This window comes from Phalacrocorax aristotelis, chromosome W, assembly GCF_949628215.1.
Source record: "Phalacrocorax aristotelis chromosome W, bGulAri2.1, whole genome shotgun sequence".
In the NCBI taxonomy this organism is placed as follows: Eukaryota; Metazoa; Chordata; class Aves; order Suliformes; family Phalacrocoracidae; genus Phalacrocorax; species Phalacrocorax aristotelis.
Window position 1 is genome coordinate 17,841,812 of NC_134310.1, and position 24,810 is coordinate 17,866,621.

A 24,810-nucleotide genomic window follows, 5' to 3' on the forward strand; every position below is an offset into this window, starting at 1 on the left:
CTATCTTCATTCTCTTTGTTGGAAACTTCTGCAGAAGTGATTCGATTACTGTTATTCATGGTGTCTCCAAGGCCATTAGGTGCGGTTTCATACTCTTAGGAAAGGAAAAAAAAAGGGTGCTTTTATAACTTCATAACCTTGAAGGGGAAAGGGTTGTCTTTATTACTTCAGCTTTGTAGTAACATAATGACAGTAACACTTATCAGCATTCTGAGCAATTTGAAAATGATACATTATTTCTATTGTACCTAATACATTTGTGGGGATCTTTGTGACATAATTATGAACAAATGTGTTGTGACTGACAGACTTGAAAAAAGAAGCGTTATAGAGAAGGGTTCTACGTCATAATATAGATTAATATTAGAAAAACTAGAGTTAAATAAGAACTCCATCCATAAAGATATTTTTATGTGCTTCTGACTTCCCATTAAAAATAGAAGACTGTCCTCTACAATGAACTTCTCTAGCCTTGTATTCAGCCAAATATAGGACTGACTTAGTGTGCTGGTTTTGGCTGGGATAGAGTTAATTCTCTTCACTGTAGCTGGTAAAGTGCTGATGGCACCTTGATGCTTTAGTTGCTGTTAAGTAGCAGCTCAGTGTTGTTAAGTAGTGCCTGTAGTAGTCAGGGACCTTTCCAGCTTCCCATGCTCTGCCACGTGGGCAAGAGGCTGGGAGGGGCGGGGCCACAGCCAACACAGCTGACCCCAACTGTCCAATGGGATATTCCATACCATGTGATGCCATGACCAGTATATTAACCGGGGGAGTTGGTGTGGGAGGGGAGGTTGTTGGGGCTGTGTCATATGTTGTTTGTTTTGGTTGTTCATTCCCCCTTGCCCGGGTTTGGCCTCTCTCATTATTTTCCTTTTCATTGCATTATTATTGTTGTTATTATTGTTTTATTTTAATTATTAAACTTTTCTTATCTCAACCCACGAGCATTCTCACTTTTACCCTTCTGATTCTCTCCCCCATCCCCCTGGTGGGGGAGTGAGCAAGTGGCTGGGTGGGGGCTGAGTTGCTGGCTAAACCACAACACTTAGAAATTAGCTTGGGGACTTTTTGTTTATCTAGGAAGAACTTGGCAGATGACCTTTTAGCTAATGTATTGATATCAAATGCAAAAAAAGCTGGTTTTCTTAGGTTAAAAAAAAATGAGTAATGCTGTTGTGTGCATAGAGGTTACAGTCTAACATGCTAAATTTTTATACATGTAAACGTTAAAGTTATGTACCTGAGATGGTCTGAAGAAATTTGATTTAGCAAAACAATGCTACTAATAGGTCTGCAGGGATGAATCCAGGACAATTCCATCAAAAGAATGAGTATGGCTTAATTATTTAAAATTGTTTTTAAATGAAACACAGATATATACAGTCCATGATTTACTGTCAAAATTATTCAAATGAGATAAGAATTAAATAGTACATGTATGAATTTAGATACATTCATTAAAATAAAAATGCTTAATATTTTTTATGATTGCATCTGGAAATATACATAATGTTTCAATTGTGTGACTGTAATGTGTGCAGATGAAATCAACAAATGCAATAAGTACATTTATTGCAAATGCTCCTCTAGCACTCTAATTTAAATTTGTAATTAATTGTGTATTTCTTTATATATTTTGAGTAAAATCAGTGCCATAAGTCTACAGATGAAATTGTAACTGTGAATATGAAAAAGCAAAATTCAGAGGCATAGCTCACAAACCACGGAGGCAGGAACTCTTCCAACCTCAGAGCTGCTACTGGGCAAGGGGCAGGGAGGGCCTTTATCTTCTTTAGCTCCCAAAGCTGTTTTGGAGACCTCAGCTGGCAACGCTAGCAACAAGCTGCACCAGCCTTTTGATCTTCATGCATGCACAAATACACTTACTTTCTGCAAAGCACTTAGCAGGCTGCATATTTTTTTGGTATGTGAATTAATACAGCTACCTCTGCCACCAGTGCTATAGTCAGGTTATCTAATCAACTCGCTAAGTCTATTCTGGCTCTATACCGTACATGCCAAAGGATAGGATTTTTTCAAGCTAAAATACATAGTCTACAGAGCTTTCACAAAAAAAAAAAAATTAATTTCCTGGCCTTTTATCATTTACATTCTTCAAGTGAGCATTGCATCCCTATGTCTATAGCTTCCTATGCAGCAAGGTTAAAACAGTAGTGAAAGGCAAAAGAGCAGCAATCCTTATTCCAGGCAAAATAAATCCTACCTGAATTCCCCACTTGGACAAACAGCCTGGACACTGAGACAAGGTTCTGTGCAGACCATGCACTACTGTGAATACAACTTTTGCCACAGCAGAGAAGATTTCAGTTTTATTCATCTGCAGGCAGCACCTAGACTCTTGATCAGTGGAGAACCCAGTTTATAACAAGTATCTCAAGCTATAAGATTGGGCTTCATTTACAGTTTTCTGGCAATGTCTTCACTAAGATAGTTTTGACCAACCCTTTATTTACAGTAGCTTTATAATAGCAACAATATAGAAAACAAACTTAAAAGCCTTCACTGGTCTGTCTCCATAATGCAAAATTTTAAGAGGGAATATTTTTGCTCTTAATTTTACCTGTAAATAATGGGGAGCAAAAGCTGAAGCTATTTGCAGTTCTGTTTATGTTCATTTCTATACTATGATACTGGAAATCATACCCTGAAGGACTAATGAGAACTATGCAAAATATTTCAGGTCTGAGTCTATGAATCCTCTGAATGCAGTATTATTAAAAAGGGCAAGGGATAAAGTAGACCACTTCAGTACATCAGTGTTGCATTGCCATTTCCCACTGTATAACTGTGAACCATTTACATTTGAATTGGTGCCAAATTTTCAAAGCCTCTTGAAATGGGTGATCCAGGCAAGGAAAACATGCACAACAGTTATCCAACCAAACCCAGGAAATTATGAATTAAATGAATTACTGTTAATTTTATTATGAAATTCTGGTTAGGCACATAGCATTCTGATGCAGACAGGGTCATGACTCTTGACTCATGCTATGTGGGACTTGTACTGTTTCAGGGCTACATTCTCTGGTGTCTAGTAACTTATACAGACATATATTCCTACACCAACTGAGGTAAATCACAACTAAAACATGGGAGCATTTTGCAGCTGTTTTATAAACAAGGTGTAAAGCAGCTGGGATCCAGACAAGAGCACTGTCATAAGTATCAGGGAGTCATTCTGCAAAATATCCCTGGGAGTGCAGTTTTATGGGGCATACTGTCTCTCATTTTCATGACCACATTAGAAAAAGCAGCATGGCATTAAAACATGAACTAGGAGCCAAAGGAGCCATCTTTGCATTTGATTTCCTGCTCAGCTCTGGGCAAGTCACTTTATTTTTCTTTCTCAGTTACCTCTCATACAAAACTGTGATAACATCTCTTATTTGACTTTTCCACAAGATTCTGTGGGAATTAGTTATTAGGGATTGATTGCTCTGTGCTTTGAGCATATGAAGTACAATGTGGATAGAATTCCCCCAACAAACATAACATCATGCATACTTTTGTGAGTTTGTCAGTTCTTCTGTTTCCCATAGTATTTTTAAAACATTTAATGGTAATTACCTCATATGAAGCACAGAGCACTGAAGGTCAAATTCCAAGGGACAGACCAAATCCCACTACAAAGGGCTTTGCTCTATGCAGAGGGTACTCAAGGCTAGAGTCCCCTGCCCTCATGCAGCCAAGCCTTGCTTACCCACACAAGGCACAGCAATGAGGGCCATAATCATCCTACACCAGATCCTAACTTCATCCTGCTGGCTAAGGGAGCTCAGGCGATGCACAGGCACTGCAGAGACCAAGTACCAGCCCAATAGCAGCTGTGAAAATCTGCCACAAACCTTTTCTCAGGGGCACATAGGGACGTTCTTTGTCTGGAATTTTTCTAGTTGGTTGAAATCTCATGATTAGTCTCTCTAGGCTGTTTTGGCTCCTTTGAATTGAAAGGACACCCTTCATACCCTGTTCCATTTTATTTTTGCCTAGTCACATTCCTCCTTTTTCCTGCATCTATTCACGTGGGGAGAATCACACACCTCTTCTGTGAAGGTCCAGTCCATTGTCAGGGCCCTGCCCAGCCTCCCCTGGGGCCTCCTCCACCCCTGCTCATAGGTCTAGGAGCCTCATTTCAGGTCAGTCCAGGGCCATCAATCCCCACCCCAGCAACACCATAAGAGTGTTGGTCTCTAGCTCTGCCACAGCCCTGCCCTGCCCTGCCTTGTCATGGGTCCTGCTGAGCCAAGCCCAACACTTAGGCTCACATCCTGGCCTGACCTCAGCCTGTCCCTGTCCCCATGGCCCTGCCCTGCCATCCTAGGGCTGTATCTGACCCTCATTACCCTCATTGGTCCTGATCCTGACCCCCACTCATGGGCTGACAGCCCATCCTGGCCACAGCCAAGCCCTATCCCTACAGAGGCACCAGAGGTCCTTGGCTGCGGGCTGCCCCCGGCTGCCCCCACAGCCTGCTTTGCTCCCTCATTGGGGGCAGTGGGACAGGCCCTGTCTGGCAATACCGCTGCCCTGCCAGCCTGAAGATACCCTTGACACCTGCCCCCCCCAAAAGCCACCAGCACTGCAGTGCCCTGACACTTATAGAGAAATACCTTGCAACTCCCACAAAAGGCATCCCTAGGGAGTGCTAGCAACCAGGAGCACTGTTAACAGGATGGGTAAACAGGGTGTGGCACGTCAGCCAGGGCATGGAATGGCAGTTTGCATGGCATTTCACACAGGATGAGCAGGGAGGGCACCTCTTCGAAGGAGGGGCGTTCCAATGGCCGGGTGGGAGACTTGAAGTACACATAACCCAGAAACCAGGCACTGTTCTGTGACCATCTGCACAGGTGTAGGGCACTCATCATACCTGACCCTCAAGGCAGAATGATGGGCACTCGTCTGAGAGCTAAGGCTGCATCTCTGGCTAGGGGGGTCTGCACCATCTACCCCAGCAGTGGCCGATGCCTCCACCCAGATGGAGCTGCTGAAGGGAGAGGCTACAGCGCAGACCTCAGACTTCAGGAAGTGCCTAGACCTTTCTCCTGGGGCAAAGACAGGCAGCAGACCTGCCTGCAAAAGGTGTGCTCAGGTGGAGGACCTCCTGCAGCAGGTGGCTGAGCTGCAGGAGGTGGTGAGAAGGCTGTGTAACATCAGGGAGGCTGAGGAGTTATATAGCTGGTTCAAAGTGCAGTCTGCAGTGGACCCACAGCCAAACAGCCAAAAACTCCCTCACCAGCACACACAGAAGAGAGGGAGGCCAATAAAGCAGAAGAATGGACAGTTGCAATGGCAAGGACCAGCTTCCCCCTGAAGCCTGAGGTGCTCTTGCAGAACCGCTTCACTGCTCTGCAGACTGAAGAGGAAAGACCCATCACACCAGGAGAGATGCTAGAGCTAAGGTAGCCCAATCTGCTCCCCATATAACAACCAGTGCAACTAAGAAAAGGCACTGGATGATAGTAGGCAACTTTCTTCTGAGAGGTATGGAGGCACCCATTTGTTGACCTGATGCACTCTCTAGAGAGGTGTACTGCTTACCGGGGGCTCGTATCAGGGTTGTCACCAATACACTACCAAGCCTCATACAGTCCACTATTATCCTCTGCTGTTGTTTCATGTGGGCACCAGTGATACAGCCAGGAACAGTCTGAGGAGTGTCAAGAAGGATTACAGAGAGCCCTGGGAGCAGCAGTAAGGGACTCTGGAGTGCAGGTAGTTTTTTCAACAGCCCTCCCATTCAAAGGGAATGGGTTTGAAATGGCTAGTCAAATCTGGCAAATCAATAAATGGTTACAGGACTGGTGCCACAGCCAGTGGCAGCACAAAGGAACTCCAGCCACTCCAGCCAGTAAGTCACCTTCATCAGGGGCCCAACTTAAATGCCTCTATGCAAACTCACATAGCATGAGGAGGAGTAAGACACATGTGCATGCCTGCAGGACTGTGATCTTATTGGCATCATGGCGACATGGTGGGATGGCTCCCATGACTGGAGTGTTGGAATGGAAGGACACAGGCTCTTTAGGAAGGACAGGCAGGGGAGACAAGGAAGTGGTGTCACCCTGACCAGATGGACTGTGTGGAGCTCTGCCTGGGGATGGATGAGGAGCCAAATGAGAGCTTATGGGTCAGGATTAAAAGGAGGGCAGAGGCAGGTGACATTATAGTGGGGGTCTGCTACAGGCCACCCGACCAGGAAGACCAAGTGGATGAGGCCCTCTATAGACAGGTAGGAACAGCCTCACATTCACAAGCCCTGGTCCTCATGGGGGACATCAACCACCCCGATAGCTGTTGAAGGGACAACACAGCAGGGCATAAGCAATTAAGCAATCCAGGAGGTTCCTGGAATGCATTGATGATAACTTCCTCCTCCAAGTGATAGAGGAGCCAACGAGGAGAGGTGCTATGCTGGACCTTGTTCTCACCAACAAGGAGGGGCTGGTGGGAAATGCGAAGCTCGAGGGCAGCCTTGGTTGCAGTGACCATGAAATGGTGGCGTTCAAGATCTTAAGGGCACTGAGGAGGGCACACAGCAAGCTCACTACCCTGGACTTCAGGAGAGCAGACTTTGGCCTCTTCAGGGGTCTGCTTGGTAGAGTACCATGGGATAAAGCCCTGGAGGGAAGAGGGGCCCAAGAAAGCTGGTTAATATTCAAGGATCACCTCCTCCAAGCTCAGGGGTGATGCATCCCAGCAAAGAGGAAGTCAGGCAAAAACAGGCCTGCATGGATGAACAAGGAGCTCCTGGACAAACTCAAACACAAAAAGGAAGCCTACAAAGGGTGGAAGCAAGGACAGGTAGCCTGGGAGGAATACAGAGAAATTGTCTGAGCAGCCAGGGATCAGGTTAGGAAAGTTAAAGCCCTGATAGAATTAAATCTGGCCAGGAACATCAAGGGCAACAAGAAAAGCTTCTATAGGTACAGTGGTGATAAAAGGACAACTAGGGAAAATGTGGGCTCTCTCTGGAAGGAAATGGGAGACCTGGTTACCCAGGATATGGAGAAGGCTTACTCAATGACTTTTTTACCTCAGTATTCACTGGCAAGTACTCAAACCACACCGTCCAAGTTGCAGAAGACAAAGGCAGGGACTAGGAGAATGAAGAACTGTCCACTGTAGGAGAAGGTCAGGTTCAAGACCATCTAAGGAACCTGAAGGTGCAGAAGTCCATGGGACCTGATGAGATGCATCTGAGGGTCCTGAGGGAACTGGCAGATTAAGTTGCTAAGCCACTATCCATCATATTTGAAAAATCATGGCAGTCCAGTGAAGTTCTCACTGACTGGAAAAGGGGAAACATAACCCCCATTTTTAAAAAGGGGAAAAAGGAAGACCTGGGGAACTACAGGCCAGTCAGTCTCACCTCTGTTCCCAGCAAGATCATGGAGCAGATCCTCCTGGAAACTATGGTAAGGCACATGGATGAGGTGATTGGTGACAGCCAACATGGCTTCACTAAGGGCAAATCATGCCTGACAAATTTGGTGGCCTTCTATGACGGGGTTACAGTGTTGGTGGATAAGGGAAGAGCAACTGACATCATCTACCTGGACTTGTGCAAAGCATTTGACACTGTCCTGCATGACATCCTTGTCTCTAAATTGGAGGGACATGGATTTCACAGATGGACCACTCAATGGATATGGAATTGGCTGGATGGTCACACTCAAAGAGTTGCAGTCAATGGCTCGATGTCCAAATGGAGACCAATGATGAGTGGCGCTTCTCAAGGGGCCGGTATTGGGACCAGCACTGTTTAACATCTTTGTTGGCGACACAGACAGTAGGACTGAGTGTACTCTCAGCAACTTCACAGATGACACCAAGCTGAGTGATGTGGTTGATACTCTAGAGGGAAGGGATGCCATTCAGAGGGAGCTTGAAAGGTGGGACCGTGCGAACCTCATGAAGTTCAACAAGGACAAATGCAAGGTCCTGCACATGGGTCGGAGCAATCCCAAGCACAAATACAGGCTGGGAGGAGAATGGATTGAGAGCAGCCCTGAGGAGAAGGACTCAGGGGTGTTGGTTGATGAGAAGCTCAGCATGACCCAGCAGTGTGTGCTTGCAACCCAGAAAGCCAACTGTATCCTGGGCTGCATCAAAAGCAGCATGACCAGCAGGTCAGGGGAGGTAATTTTCCCCCTCTACTCCGCTCTTGGGAGACCCCACCTGCAGTACTGCATTCAGCTCTGGGACCCCAATATAAGAAGGATATGGACCAGTTGGAGCGAGTCCAGAGAAGGCCACAAAGATGATTCAAGGGCTGGAGCACCTCCGCTATGAAGACAAGCTGAGAGAGTTGGGGTTGTTCAGCCTGGAGAAGAGAAGGCTCCAGGGAGATCTTATAGCAGCCTTTCAATACTTAAAGGGGGCTTATAAGAAAGCTGGAGAAGGACTTTTCACAAAGGCATGTAGTGATAGGACAAGGGGTAATGGCTTTAAACTGAAAGACGGTAGATTTAGATTGGACATAAGGAAGAAATTCATTACTGTAAGGGTGGTGATACACTGGAACAGGCTGCCCAGAGAAGTTGTGGATGCCCCCTCCCTGAAAGTGTTCAAGACCAGGCTGGATGGAGCTTTGAGCAACCTGGTCTAGTGGAAGGTATCCCTTCCCATGGCAGGGGAGTTGGAACTAGATGATCTTTAAGGTCCCTTCCAACCCAAACCAGTCTATGATTCTATGATGAACTCCCCTGAGTTTGTTAAAGTACTAGGGCACAATCCAAGCACCCTGACTTTACCAGGACCCAAGCCTCTTACAAACACATAGATATTGTGCAACATGCTGCAGGGTCAAACCCTCTGCAGTTGTCTTTACTCTTTACATGGTGCAAATTTGCAGCATGATTAGCATATGAGTCTGAAAAAATATGTTTTAAAGGGGAGAACAGCAGGAAGGAGACCTTTAAATCTTGCTTCCAACATAATCTAAACTGGGGGTAAATAGATTAGCATACAGATTGAAGGGTCTGAAAAGAAGTCATGAAAAATGCTCAGTCTCTAGGTGGAGCTAATTCCCAGGTGGTTCCACAATCAGTCATGCAGTGGTTTTCCCAAGAAGTATAACAGTTTCTAGACTTTTAGCCTTATTTATTCATCTCACCAACTGGACTTGTGAATTTGGAATAATTAATGAAACACTCCAGACTACAAAGTGTTGCACAAAGCAAGCACTAAGTCACTGAAACACAGATCAAAGGCAGCAATTTCAAAAAGTAGAAAGAAAAGCCAGAAATAAAAAGGAATATTGTTTTAATCAGAACTCGATCTTGCAGGCTGTGATTCACTTGCACAACTCAAAGCACACATTTTAACCAAATCTACCAGTCAACTGAATTACAGTACTCATACACATGCATCAGGACCTTGATAAACAGCTCAGACTCAAAATCTTCATGTATACAATGTATATAACACAACACATGTAGGAAACCATCACCTCTTCCTCCCCCTCAAAAAAAAAAAAAAATTGGGGAGAGACGGCGGGCAAGCTATGCTTCAAATGCATATTTGCTAAAGTTTAATGACATGGAATCAGAGTAATAACATTTAAATCAGCTTAAGGAAAATTGATTCATGGGCCATTTTCTCCAAATAAAAATACTCCAAACAGGATCTGGCTTCTGCTGGAAGCTAAAGGGTATTTTGGATGTGTTGGTTCAGATGTACTTTCATGCTCAGCAGAAGTATAGCAGAACTATTATGTAAAACTAGCTAGTTGTTTTTCAGTTTGCAGCTTCTATTATAATGTACATTGGCTTTCAATAGGTATAGCCTAAAATATTTTGCTTAACTAAAAAATAACTTGAACACTATGTCATCAAATCTCTCAGATATCACGGAGTTGATGTTCTGCTTATGCAAGAGGGACTAAAGGAAGTTACAAATGAGATGACAGAGAAAAATTACCTACAGGAAAACTCACTTGTGCCAAACTAATTTTAAAAATGTACCTCTAAATTCACCTTAAGAGGCAAAACAAGTATGGAATCATCCCTGAAAAAATAAGTTATATAAGGAGAAATCATGAACTCTCTTTCCTCCAAGAAATGCCTCTGGAAAGATCAGAAAATCTCATGCCTATATGCTACATCAGACAGTTGTCACCCTACAGTACCTATTGTAACCATCAGTAGCAGTGGATTTATGCTAATCTGAATCAAAAGCAGCAGTGTAAATAAAAATTGCCTTCATTTATCTTAAATAATATGTCAGGAAAAGAACCAACAATACAAAGTGCCTTTTAGAACTGTGTTATAATATATGCTATTTCAGTTTAACTGAGCCCGACATTCAATCTTTTAGTGGTTTGAGTTCCTTTATTTCTATTAAAAGAAAAAGAAAAAATCAAATATATACCATAAACGTCTGGATCCACAATTGGGCCACTACCTGTGCATGGAGAGAAAGAAAACAAAAAAAACAAAAAAAAAAACAAAGAAAAGCCTTTGTAAATAGATTGCAAATGCTGGAAGAATAAGAGTTTCTTTAGGACATTTTTTAAGAGATTACATGTTATTTGCAATAGCAATGGTCAGTACCTACACAAATGCAAATCAACATCAATATATTGTACTATAATTTACAATTATTTTAGAGCTATCCCAAACGTTAACACTTTGCTTCATGTGAAACAGATAATACACAGGGCATTTGCTCTAGTAAAAGAGTAAAAGCAGGCATATTTACCAAATGGGCAAAATTCTGCTCTCTGCTGCTAATGTATATCTGGAATAAGTGCAATAGTAACTATTCTTGTTGAAAAATCAATGGTAAAATTCTCCTTGACATTAAGTGGAAGCAGGCTTCAGTGGGAGTTACAATAACTGACTTTTTTACCTGGTCAAAAAATTTGCAGTTAAATCACTGTGAGAGCAAACTGGTTCTGGTTTAGAGCTGCAGCACTGTAGCAAATCAAAGGCTAGAGGATGCTGTTAGGGGATGCTCCCAAGAAGCCAGCTGCACACCTGATCCACAGACAGAACTCTTACTGAAAGAATAAGATTTCTCATATGCAAAGAAACTAGAGAAGCCAGCCTTTACACAAGCAAACTGGATACCTGTCTAGTATATACTTTTCTAAATTTTACTAGTTCCAGTTTTCAGCTTTTTCCAATTGCTACACATATATAAGGCTAAGCACACATGCGAGTATAACACACACCGAAGTTAGTATAATATTAGGCTATTCATGCTTCGGAAGATACTTGTGTTATATTTCAACATGCCTGTTTACCCTGGTCTATAATGTATTTATAGCATGCCTTATGTAGTATATTTACTCTTTTTGTTGTTGGTTTGGTAATAAAATTAATAGATAGTTAAAACCTCTAAAGATTAGTCAAAATTCAAAAAGCATAATTCTGTTTATAGTACCATACAGTAATTCCGTACCAGTGACATTACACTGGCATAAAGCCACTGTGAAGTATGACCACAACACAGTTGCTTCTGCTTATTTTAACAGCATGAGAACCTGTGCTGAAAATGTAAGAGTTGCAACCTATTTGCAAAATGGCAGCAGAAAATTAGGTCCATTTTTAAATGCATACAGAGATATTCTAGTACCCAGAGATATAGATTAAGAGACCCCATGAGAATGGTCATGTCAATATGCAGAAATAAATAACAAGTGAAATAAGTGTGTACTGCTATCTGTCCTCAATCAAGTTCTGACCAGGGTTTTTTGTCCATAAACCTTCATGGATTCAGTTTTTCCAGTATAAAACATTCAGCTGATAAAAGAACCAGTTTACCTTCTGTATGAGTCCTACTTCTCATAATCTGAAGAAAAATCCTAACCTTCTTAAGGCCTTTTCTCCTGAGTTAAATGAAAATATTTTTATTACTGTTTACTGGAAATGGGATAAAATAATCAGATTGGTGTAACCTGTGATTCCTACTAGGGTCATATAAACCAGGAAGTCATCTATGCCATTCAAATACCTTTTATATAACTAAATACTTCACTTGTGCCCTGGTTTTAGCTGGGATAGAGTTAATTTTCTTCACTGCAGCTGGCCTAGTGCTGTGCTTTGGACTTAGTATGAAAACAATGTTGTTAACACACCGATGTTTTGGTTGTTGCTGGGTAGTGCTTGTACTAGTCAAGGACTTTTCCAGCTTCCCATGTTCTGCCAGGTGCACAAGAAGCTGGGAGGGGAGGGGGCACAGATAAGAGAGCTGATCCAAACTGATGAAAAGTATATTCCATATCATATGACATCATGCCCAGTATATTAACTGGGGGGATTTGGCATGGGGAAGCAGCAATTGCAGCCTGGGGACTGGCGGCATCAGTTGGTGGGTGGTGAGTGCTTGCATCATTTTTCCCCCTGGGTTTTGCCTCTCTCTCGTTGTTTTCCTTTTCATTATTATTATTATTACTACTATTTTAATTATTAAGCTGTTATTATCTCATCCTCAAGTTTTCTTACTTTTGCTCTTTTGATTCTCTCCCCCATCCCACAGGGGTGGGGGGAGTGAGCGAGCAGCCGTGTGGTGCTTAGTTGCTGACTGGGGTTAAACCACAACAACTTGTAAGTTGAAAAAAATCAAGAAGTCGGACCAACCCCAAATTTCTATGTAGTATTCCCTGCATGAAAACATCATCAAAACATTGGTTGAATCTATTTTAACATTAAACTTTACCACAGTATTTTTGCATGTTTACATGCAATTATTCTTACTGCAAAGAACAGCTTTGTTGTTTTATTCCCTGTTAGAAAAGGTTGTTGTGCATATAAAATATTACCGACGTATCCTATTCATTCCCTCTTTATAAACTGCCTCAACTACATTTGGTTTGCTTGCTTCTTTCTTTATAAAGTTGACATTTTCAAAATAAAGTACCGACAAAAGACTCAAGCCAAAAAAATACTTGTGCAACATAGTCACATGTTATTATGCCAAACCAGCAGGATGCTACTATGCATATCTAACATATTATTATACTATGACAAGATACTACATGACTTGAATTCCTTCATCTTAATTTTAAAGTAGAGGGCTGGTAGATAAATTATTTCATTTAAAAATTAATTAATTCATTTTAAAATAGCTATTATTGGTAAAAATCTCTCCAGCACTCATTAGCTGTTATGGATCAATTATGGAAACAGCCTCTGGAATAAAACACAGCTGTTTATTGCTTAGCACTTGTAATGTAGTCTCAAACAGCCAAATTATCCTCAGCAACAACAGCTTCACTGGAATCCATGAAGATTAGCAGATTAAACCTAGTTAAAAATCTAGCTAACACAATTTGAAATTTGTTTCCCTAGGCTTAATGTTATAAATTAAAAGATTGTTTAAAATACTAACTGTGATATCATTAACTTGACCCAAATCCTATTGTGGTACATGCTTCTCTCTCCTTTATGCTTGCATCCTCCGTCCCTAAGTCGCATGCTGGAAGCTGAGAGCATCTTAGCACAAATCCTATCTTCATCATGCTTGATGCAACTTTGAAAGTACAGTATTAGGCTGCTGATGATACAACATGCTTCAGACTTTGCTGTATTTATTTTAAACAGACATATAGTTTATAGGTGAGGGTTTTTGAATTGGCCTTTGTTTTCATCTTCAGTGCATTTGCCTTTAAGTGATTTAATAACCAGAGAATCAGTTCAAAGCTCAGTCAGGATACCCCACCCCATGAAACATCAGGGCTGGTATTTAATTCAGTCATGAAGGCATGGAAATGAACATGATACCACAGCATGGGCCTAATCTCTATGCTTCATTCTACAATATGTGGGCCAAAAGGCGATACTACACAGTAACGACAGCGCTGAAAAAGCCTGAAAGATTAGAAAAAATAAAGATCTGAAAAAAGCCTGAAAGATCCTGACAGTGCTTTAAATAGTAATACTAACAAAAAAAAAGTAATACATTGCATAGAGGATACTAGTTTTTTAACATTTACTTTTATGCCAGATTCAATGGAGGAGACAACAATGTTATGGAATATTCTAAAGCTCAGTACCAAAAGTCTTAGAGGAAAAAGCCCCACTAATAAAAACATTGAGGAGGCTACCTAGATAAGTCATTTCCCCTGCTGTTAATTTTTAAGACTGGTTTGGTGCCATCCCCTACACACAAACTGATTTCTAATGCAGTTACATCCTGCCTGTATGTAGTCCAGTTTGAATACAACATAGATTATCTTGGAGACTTATAATGCATATGTTTATAAAAATGGAGGAACAAATAATGCTGTCCTAATTGGGACGATACCTTTAATTTAAATGGCCACAAGTGGGAAATTTTCAGCTTACAGGGGACAAGCATAAAAGAAAAATGGAACATTAAATTCATATAAACGTATTAGAGGAACTGTTATTTTGTTAAGAAAAAAAGCCAAATTCATATTAAACAATCAGTGTGTAAGAGAACTTCCATCATACACAGAATATCTAAGAGGTGAACTGTTTTACTGAACTGCTATAATGTAACATTAAAGAATGCCAGTAGCTGAAACCATGACCTGTTTCTGTAATGAGTCTATTTAAGGAAGGACTGTGGAGAAAAAAGGAGAGAGGAGCTACTAAGAACAGCAGGCGAAAATAGAGCCCCATTATATCAGCTCTTCACCTTCACTTTCAAAGGGTGGGAGAGAAAAAGACTTGCCATATCTCTCCACATAGCAGGCTGAGCTGATAAGAACAAATGTTAAATACAGACCATATTTTCACTGTCTGTAGCCTACAATGTAGGGGAGGAAATTTAAATATTAAAATTTATTCTATCACATAATATTAGCACGGCATATTGCTGTTTCAAAAAAGAGGGAAGCTATTAAGTACTCTACAAGCAGTTGGCTGAAGTCTCACAATCTCTAGCCCTTGTTCTCGTGGGAGACTTCAACTCACCAGATATCTGCTGGAAATACAACACAGCAGAGAGAAAGCAGTCTCGGAGGTTCCTGGAGTGTGTGGGAGAGAACTTCCTGACGCAGCTGGTAAGCGAGCCAACCAGGGGAGGTGCCCCGCTGGACCTGCTGTTTACGAACAGAGAAGGCCGGGTAGGTGAGTTGGTGGTTGGAGGATGTCTTGGGCTCAGCAACCATGACATGATAGAGTTTTCAATTATTGGAGAAGAGGGTCAGCAAAACTGCTACCCTGAACTTCAGAAGGGCAGACTTTGGATTGTTAAGGAGTCTGGTTAACAGAGTCCCTTGGGAGGCAGTCCTGAAGGGCAAAGGAATCCAGGAAGGCTGGATGTTATTAAAGAAGGAAGTCTCAAAGGAGCAGGAGCAGGCCATCCCCATGTGCTGTACCTCGAGCAGGCGGGGGAGAAGGCCAGCTTGGCTGAACAGGGAGCTTTGGCTAGAACTCAAGGGAAAAAGGAGAGCTTACCGCCTTTGGAAGAAGGGGCAGGTGACTCAGGAGGACAACAAGGATGTTGTGAGGTTATGCAGGGAAAAGATTAGGAAGGCAAAGGCCCAGCTGGAACTTAAACTGGCCGCCACCGTTAAAGATAACAAAAAATGTTTTTATAAATATATCAGTGACAAAAGGAGGGCCAGGGAGAATCTCCCTCCTTTGTTGGATGCGGAAAGTAACCTTGCCACAAAAGATGAGGAGAAGGCTGAGGTACTTAATGCTTTCTTTGCCTCAGTCTTTAATAGTCAGATTGGTCATCCTCAGGGTTGTCAGGCCCCTGTGCTGGGAGATGGAGATAGTATGCAGAATGAAGTCCCAGTTGTTGAAGAGGTGGCAGTCACCGACCTGCTCCTTCACCTGGATATTCACAAGTCCATGGGGCCAGATGGGATCCACCCGAGGATACTGAGGGAGCTGGCAGAGGAGCTCACCAAGCCACTCTCCATCATTTACCAGCAGTCCTGGTCAACCAGGGAGGTCCCAGATGACTGGAAACTAGCGAATGTGATGCCCCTCTACAAGAAGGGTCGGAAGGAGGATCCGGGGAACTACAGGCCTATCAGCCTGACCTTAGTGCCAGGGAAAGGTCATGGAGCAGATCATTTTGAATGCCATTACGCAGCACATGCGGGACAACCAGGGGATTGGGCTCAGCCAGCATGGGTTTATGAAAGGGAGGTCATGCCTCACTAACCTGGTATCCTTCTATGATAAGGTGACACACTTAGTGGATGACGGTGTCGTGGTTTAGCCGGCAGCTCAGCCCCACTCAGTCGCTCGCTCACTCCCCCACCGGCAGATGGGGGAGAGAATCAGAGGGATAACGCCCGTGGGTTGGGATAAGAACAGTTTAATAATAAAAATTAAAAGAAACTCAACAGAAAATGCAATGTAAAGGAGAACAACGAGAGACGCAGAACGCCGGGGGGGAGGAATGGAGGGGGGAGGGGAACAAACTGCCGAAACAAACCCCACACGACGCAGCCCCTCACTGCCCCGATGCCGCACCGCCCCGGAGATGCAAACTGCCCCCCCTTAATGTACTGGTCATGGTGTCACACGGTATGGAATGAACATGCCATTGGCCAGTCGGGGTCAGCCGCCCCACCATGGCCCTGCCCCTCCCAGCCCCCAGCCACACGGCAGAGCATGGGGAGCTGGAAAGGTAGCCCACCTCCAACGGTCAGGAGAATTAACCCGTTCTCAGCCAGAACCAGCACATTCTCCTGTTTAATCTGTTCAAAGGCTTGTCGTTGCTCAGGGCCCCATTTGAAATCATTCTTTTTCCGGGTCACTTGATAGAGATGGTTTACGATCATACTGTAATGTGGAATATGCATTCTCCAAAAACCCACAATGCCCAAGAAAGCTTGTGTTTCCTTTTTGCTAGTTGGTGGAGACGTGGCTGCTATTTTGTTGATCACATCCATTGGAATCTGACGACGACCATCTTGCCATTTGATCCCTAAGAACCGGATCTCTTGTGCGGGTCCCTTCACCTTACTTTGTTTTATGGCAAAACCAGCTTTCAGAAGGATTTGGACTATTTTTTCTCCTTTCTCAAAAACTTCTTCCGCTGTGTTGCCCCACACAATGATGTCATCAATGTATTGAAGGTGTTCTGGAGCTTCTCCCTGTTCCAGTACAGTCTGAATCAGTCCATGGCAAATGGTAGGACTGTGTTTCCACCCCTGGGGCAGTCGATTCCAGGTGTACTGGACGCCCCTCCATGTGAAAGCAAACTGTGGCCTGCACTCTGCTGCCGGAGGGATTGAGAAGAATGCATTAGTGATATCAATTGTGGCATACCACTTGGCTGCCTTGGACTACAGTTCGTACTGAAGTTCTAGCATGTCTGGCACAGCAGCACTCAACGGTGGAGTGACTTCATTCAGGCCACGATAGTCTACTCTTAGCCTCCACTCTCCATTAGACTTTCGCACTGGCCATATGGGACTGTTAAAGGGTGAGTGGGTCTTCCTGATGACTCCTTGGCTCCTCAGTTGGTGAATGAGTTCATGGATGGGGATCAGAGAGTCTCTGTTGGTGCGATATTGCCGCCGGTGTACTGTTGTGGTGGCGATTGGCACCTGTTGTTCTTCGACCTTCAGCAGCCCCACAACAGAAGGGTCCTTCGAGAGGCCAGGCAAGGTAGACAGCTGTTTAGTTTCCTCCGTCTCCAAGGCAGCTACACCAAAAGCCCACCTGTACCCTTTTGGGTCCTTGAAATACCCTCTCCTGAGGTAGTCTATGCCAAGGATGCACAGAGCCTCTGGGCCAGTCACGATGGCGTGCTTTTGCCACTCATTCCTGGTTAGGCTCACTTCGGCCTCCAATACAGTTAGCTCTTGGGATCCCCCTGTCACTCCAGCAATGCTGATGAGTTCTGCCCCTATATAGTTTGATGGCATTAAGGCGCACTGTGCGCTGGTGTCCACTAAAGCTTTATACTCCTGTGGGTCGGACGTGCCAGGCCATGGGATCCACACAGTCCAGTAAGCCTGGTTATCCCTTTCCTCCACCCGGCTGGAGGCAGGGCCCCTCTAGTCTTGATCATGGCAGTCACAACTCACTTCCTGTAAATGTGAATCATGCGTCCCTCTATTACGCTTAAAAATAAAATCAGCGCTTCTACTCCTCTGTCTGCGGACCTGCTCACTGGAAACTGGAGCAGCAGCTTTCCCGGAAGAGCCTCCCTGAGTGACTGTTCTTCCTTGCAGTTCACGCACTCATGCCTGTAGGGTCGATGTAGGCTTGCCATCCCACCTCATCATGTCCTCTCTGTGGTCACGCAGGTAGAACCACAGGGTAACCTGTTGTGTGTATCGTCTCTTTTGAGCAAAAGGACACTTATTCCTAACATCTGAGACACTACTCGGTACAGGTGGGGAGCAGGACATACCTTCTTTGAGTTGCTGGACCTCATGGGATAGTTTCTCCACAGCAGAGACGAGTGAGGAAGAGATATTTGTTTTGTAATCCCAGAGTCTATCAATCACCTCCATCACCGTTGGTGTCTCATCCTCTCTCCAGGACATTACTGCTAATGAGTTTGCATACGAGGATGGTGCGCTCCGTACAAACTTCCGCCACATGGGTCGTGTGCACTCGGCTTCATCTGGATCTTTGGATGACCGTTGATCATCCAGGTCACCATAAATCACCTCAAGCACAGCTAATTCCCTGAGATACTGGATGCTTTTCTCCATAGTTGTCCATTTTCCTGGGCAATATGTAACATCATATTTAAAGGGATACCTTTCCTTCACTCCAGACAGGAGTTGCCTCCAGAGGCTGAGGGCTTGTGTTTTTTTCCCCAATTGCTTTGTCAACGCCCCCTTCCCCAGAAAGGGATCCCAGTTGTTTGGCTTCTTTTCCCTCTAGTTCCAGGCTACTGGCCCCATTATCCCAGCATCAGAGCAGCCAGGTGACAATATGCTCACCTGAACGACGGCTGAAATCTTTTCGCATATCTCGCAGCTCACTCAAGGACAGGGATCGGGTGGTCTCTATTTAATTTATGACTTCTTCCTCCTCTCTTTGTGACGGCCCTGCTTTTTCATCATCCCATTCTAAACGAGTTGATGTCCGCTTCCAATATTTCGTCTTGTGTATGGGGGCAACTGATACTGGTACGGGTTGATTCTCTGAGCCAGCTCCAGTACTTGTTGTGGGGGTTTGAGTGGCTGCAGTGCCTGTCGTCAGGGCTGGTGTGACTACAGTACCAGTCACTTTGCCTTTCAATCCAGAGACATTCTCTTCCCCTTGGGAGCACTGAATGTTGTTGAGCAGGGCTCAGTATGCATGGGCCAGGCCACAGCACGTTGCAGTGATCTGTGTCTCTCATGTTGTTACGCTGGGAACTCCAACTTCCTCCAAATATTCTACTAGTTTTTTAGGAGTCTGCACTTGTTCGGGGGTGAAACTCCAAGACACTGGGGGTGCCCACTGCCCTAGGTATTTGCCCATGCTATCCCAAATGCCCTGCCACTCATAACTATCAAGCCTCGGGGCAGATTTCTGGGTGATATTCTTAAGTTGCTTAGTCAAAACCAAAACAACATGCCCAAAAACTAACAATAAGTGCACCTTAACCACCCAAGGATGTTCAAGATGCAAAAAGGTTGTTGTAACAAAGGCACAGACATCATAGAACAAAGTTGCAAAGGTACTATTCTGTATTTCCTCCATATAAAATCTCTCAGAGGAGGAGGTATAATTGCTAATTGCCTCAACAAGGTAGTATCCAAAGTACAGTAACAGTTTCAGCAAAAACCCCAAACACCAGATAAAGCAGAAAACGAGTGTTTGTATAACAGATCTCATAGGCAAAACGTTACTAATCACAGCAGAACACAGCAAACTAAACAAACCAACACTAATCTTTAACACCAACTGCAAAAACAAGATCATGGCGCTGTGACCAGCAGCTGTTATTATCTCCAACCCTTGAGCCCCACGTTGGGCGCCAGAAAGACTGTCATGGTTTAGCGGCAGCTCAGCCCCACACAGTCGCTCGCTCACTCCCCCACTGGTAGATGGGGGAGAGAATCAGAAGGGTAACGCTCATGGGTTGGGATAAGGACAGTTTAATAATTAAAAGAATCAACAACAGAAAATGCAATGTAAAGGAGAATAACGAGAGGTGCAAAACCCCGGGGGGCGGGGGGGGAGAAGAAATGAACCGCCGAAACAAACCGCACACGATGCAGCCACTCACCGCCCTGACGCCGCGCCACTCCCGAGTCGCAAACTCCCCCCAGTTAATATGCTGGTCATGGTGTCACATGGTATGCAATGAATATGCCATTGGCCAGTTGGGGTCAGCCGCCCCCACCATGGCCCTGCCCCTCCCAGCCCCCCCGCCATGCAGCAGAGCTCGGGAAGCTGGAAAGGTAGCCGACCCCCCACACTGAGGAGAATTAACCCCTTCTCAGCCAAAACCAGCACAGCGGGGAAGGCTGTGGACGTTGTCTACTTGGACTTTAGTAAGGCCTTTGACACTGTCACCCACAGCATCCTCCTGGAGAAGCTGGCTGCTCACGGCTTGGACAAGTGCACTCTGCGCTGGGTTAAAAACTGGCTGTATGGCCAAGCCCAGAGAGTGGTGGTGAATGGAGTCAAATCCAGTGGGCGGCCAGGCACGAGCGGGGTTCCCCAGGGCTCAGTGTTGGGGCCAGTCCTGTTCAATATCTTCATTGATGATCTGGATGAGGGGATTGAGCGCACCCTCAGCAACTTTGCACATGACACCAAGCTGGGTGGAAGTGTCGATCTGCTGGAGGGCAGGTAGGCCCTACAGAGGGACCCGAACAGGCTGGATCATTGGGCCAGAGCCAACATTATGAGAGTCAACAAGGCTAAGTGCCAAGTCCTGCACTTGGGTCACAACAACCCCATGCAACGCTACAGGCTTGAGGAGGAGTGGCTGGAGAGCTGCCTGGAGGAAAAGGACCTGGGGGTGTTGGTTGACAGCTGCCTGAACATGAGCCAGCAGTGTGCTCAGGCGGCCAAGAAGGCCAATGGCACCCTGGCTTGTATCAGCAATAGTGTGGCCAGCAGGACCAGGGAGGTGATGGTGCCCCTGTACTCAGCACTGGTGAGGCCGCACCTCAAGTACTGTGTTCACTTTTGGGCCCCTCACTACAAGAAGGACATTGAGGTGCTGGAGCGTGTCCAAAGAAGGGCAACGAAGTTGGTGAAGGGTCTAGAGAACAAGTCTTATGAGGAGCGGCTGAGGGAGCTGGGGTTGTTTAGTCTGGAGAAGAGGAGGCTGAGGGGAGACCTTATCGCTCTCTACAACTACCTGAAAGGAGGTTGTAGCAAGGCAGGGGTCAGACTCTTCTCCCTAGTCACAAGCAATAGGATGAGAGGAAACAGCCTCAAGCTGCGCCAGGGGAAGTTTAGGTTGGATATTAGGAAAAACTTCTTCACCGAAAGGGTTGTCAGGCATTGGAACAGGCTGCCCAGGGAGGTGGTGGAGTCTCCATCCCTGGAGGTATTTAAAAGAAGGGTAGATGTGGTGCTTGAGGATATGGTTTAGTGGTAGACTTGGCAGTGATAGGTTAGCGGTTGGACTCAATGATCTTAAGGGTTTTTTCCAACCTTAACAATTCTATGATTCTATTTCTATCCCATGATTAAAAAGCCAGAAGTATACACATGCTCATATTTTCAGCTATGATTCTGCAATTATTTGCACAAAACCATGCCTATATTTCCACTCAAGGTCCACTCATTTTTTTTCCCCACATACAGCAATGCACTTACATGTACGTCTTCATATTTTTACAGTCACTTCAAATATGGTTTTGAAGATGTGGGAAAACATCAAACCACCATGTACATTAACTACTTACAGCAGTCCCTGCAGTTCAGTGAATTAGTCTACCTTGAGACTGCTCACATAGCATTTAGGAGGTCTGACCTGGAGCCTTTAGAGCAGCATAAGATGCATACATTTCAAGATAAACATCTTGAGCACAGATATTCCTAGGCATGCAGATGCCCAACCTCCACCGAAATGAATGGGAACTGGATGTCTAAATGCCTGTGAGGACCTGAGAACTGGTCCATCCTGCCTCTGGGTTACTCGTTTTCTATCCAGCTCCCTCTAGTGTCCTACACAATACATTATCATCAACTCACTGCACTGCATTACTGATTTTTCATCAACGTACTAGATGCTACGTAAGCATATTCCCTGTGCCCTTGGATACACTGCCTAGTTGCACTTGTACACAGTGTAGAAAACTTGCAGAGCGACTGAATTGGTATTAAGTGCTTTCCAGGATCAGAACTGAGACTGAAGATAACACTTCAGAAACAGCAATTCCTTACTAGCCTTAACTGACACTGAGGATGGTTACTCAAAGAGAGGATTTAGAGAGCACTAGCATGGCCTCCCTTGAAAAGCAATAAACAAGAAGAAAGTGTAAAAAAAAATTGTTTTACAACTAATCTTGAAGACATTCATTCAGAGAAAAAACATGCCTATAGAAAACTTCCTCCAAAATAGGTAAGCTGGCCAGGAGCACTGTCTCCACATTCTTGTCAATTTGCAATTGCTATAACATAAAAAAAAAAAATTATACTCACCATCTCCAGGCACTGACATGAAATGAGCATTAACCCATTTTTCATCTTTTCCATACTCATTCTTTGCTAGTAAGGTATAAGCACCATTGTTCAGATGGGTAGGGTTGTCCAGCTGAAGGCAGCCGTGGTATTCACTTTGATTGATAACATGTATTTTAGTACAGATGTATTCAGACTCATTCAGCATAGACCCTTCATAGAACCACTGCAATGTGGGCTTAGGGTTCCCCTTCACAGTGAAAGGAATACACCAGTGATGGTCCGGAGTTGGAGATTCAATAAATGTGATATTTGGTGCAACTATATTGGGGGAAAAAAAGATAAGAACATCAGAATATCCTAAATGTCTTTTTTTTTCTTAGATTATCAGTGCTAAAATACACTACTTGAAGGAATTATACCTATTTGGAAGATACTCACACAGGAAGCCCACCTACTCTGCCTTGAGTACTGTGCTCACAACTGAAATGAAGCCATTCTTTTCAAACTAGTTTGTTTTGTTTCTTTCTGACAAAGTGTGAACCCCCGTTAAATCACTTACTCTGCAAGGTGTGGAAAGTTCAGTTACTGGATCACTGAGAAGTGAGATAGGGAAATTTTAGCTTTACTGTGCTGAAAAAATGGCACAGAGGAGTGCTGAAGGAACAAAACAGTATTAAAAATATTTATAAGTCAGCCAAAAGCAAGTAGTACTGGAAATATATTCAGCTAGGAATCCAAACTTTCAGGTGACTTTTAAAAAAAATAAATCAAAGACAAAACAGCTGATTTCATTCCCTGGATTCTTCTGTCAGGGAAGGACCATTTTCTATTATACATTTTCTCATTCTTTGTTCAAACATGCTAAATGCCTCAAGTTTACAGATTCTTTTTCCCTCAAGAGACTATTTCAACACCTTGCACATTATTTCGCTGTTAGGAAATTTTCCTTGATATCCATTCTTAACTGCATCCAATTTCATCTAGTTATACTCATAACAATGACAATCTCACAATCTCATTTATACTGTTCAAACATTTCTAGTTTATGTCCCTTTCCATAGCTATTACATATCTAATTTCCACTTACAAAACATTTTAAGTGCTTCTAGAGTGACTCCTCAAGTTTACTGCCATGAACACATGCTGAAGAAAATTTTCCATCTACAAAGTGTTCCATTCCCATCTTCAGTTAAACAGAGGGTTGCAACTTGTGAAAACATATTTCACATAAAATAAATTCAGGCTGGAATCTCAGATCTAAGAAGACAATGCTTTATACTACATGTCCCTTGGCCCTGACAAATAATTAATCAAAGCTAGGATAAATAAATTTACATCTGGCAGAACAAATGATGCAAGTGTGTTAATTTTTGAACAAAGCAATTGTTGGTTTAGTTTTTTAGAACTTTAAAATTTGTAGTTTATTATTAATAATTTCTATTACTTTTGATGTATTCATGCTTCTTAATTCCTAAGATAGTGTGTACATATATCCACACCATTACAACCCTGTTCACACTGACAGTACCACTGAGTATTTGGGGTTTCAGACATTTACTTACAGATTGCTCAGACTGGAAGATAAGTCATTTAGAAACATAACTTTTGCAGAACTCAGAGCAGAAAAAGGTAAAAATAACAACTGCTCATTAGGCTGTTCCCAGAATTAACTGCAATAGATTGTTCACATGCTTAAAGGGTGTTTCTGTTTCAACAACCTGTATGCCCAACAAATATTTCTACCCAAAATAGTTATTGCCAATGTGGTTTAGCCTGCTTACGTACAGAATACCGTGAGCTTGGCAGAGGCTTGGTCCTCTCCCACAATATTATCTGCTACGCAAGAAATCCACAGTCCGCTGTCCACAGATGAAATGTTCTTTATGGTTAGCGAGGCAGGATTCTTACTTGTGTCACTCTACAAATGATCAAAAGATATGGACGTGCCAAAGCCAAATATGGCATAAAGAAACAATGGAGAGAGGGGGAACCATTGGCCACAGTTCAAGAGCATTTTCCATTTTCCCTTCCTTTTAGCTGTATCAAACTGTAATTAATCAAAGTATTACTTTGGTGTCTTATCCGAATAGATGCAAAACACCTACAGAGCCAATTGCAACCATTGGTAGTGGTGGATTCAAAGCCCCCAACACTCATTAATTTTTCCACCATATCACTGTTTCTCCCTTCTTTTGATACCTCTTTCTCTCTACACAAATGGTGTTTTTTCTGCATCCATTCCCTTGCTTATCCCTCTCTTCAGTTTCATGATTGATTTCTATGGTCTATCTCTAATATCTTTAACCTT

General features: G+C 43.7%; 1 long non-coding RNA gene across 1 annotated transcript; it reads right to left on the reverse strand.

Annotated features, from left to right (window-relative positions):
• LOC142049480 (uncharacterized) lies at window positions 1-24,409 on the reverse strand. Its single transcript, XR_012657736.1, has 3 exons — window positions 24,288-24,409; window positions 22,521-22,820; window positions 1-94 (listed from the first exon to the last, which is right to left on the reverse strand). It is a non-coding gene; the product is annotated as an uncharacterized LOC142049480 (long non-coding RNA).
• Window positions 24,410-24,810: the final 401 nt, after the last annotated feature.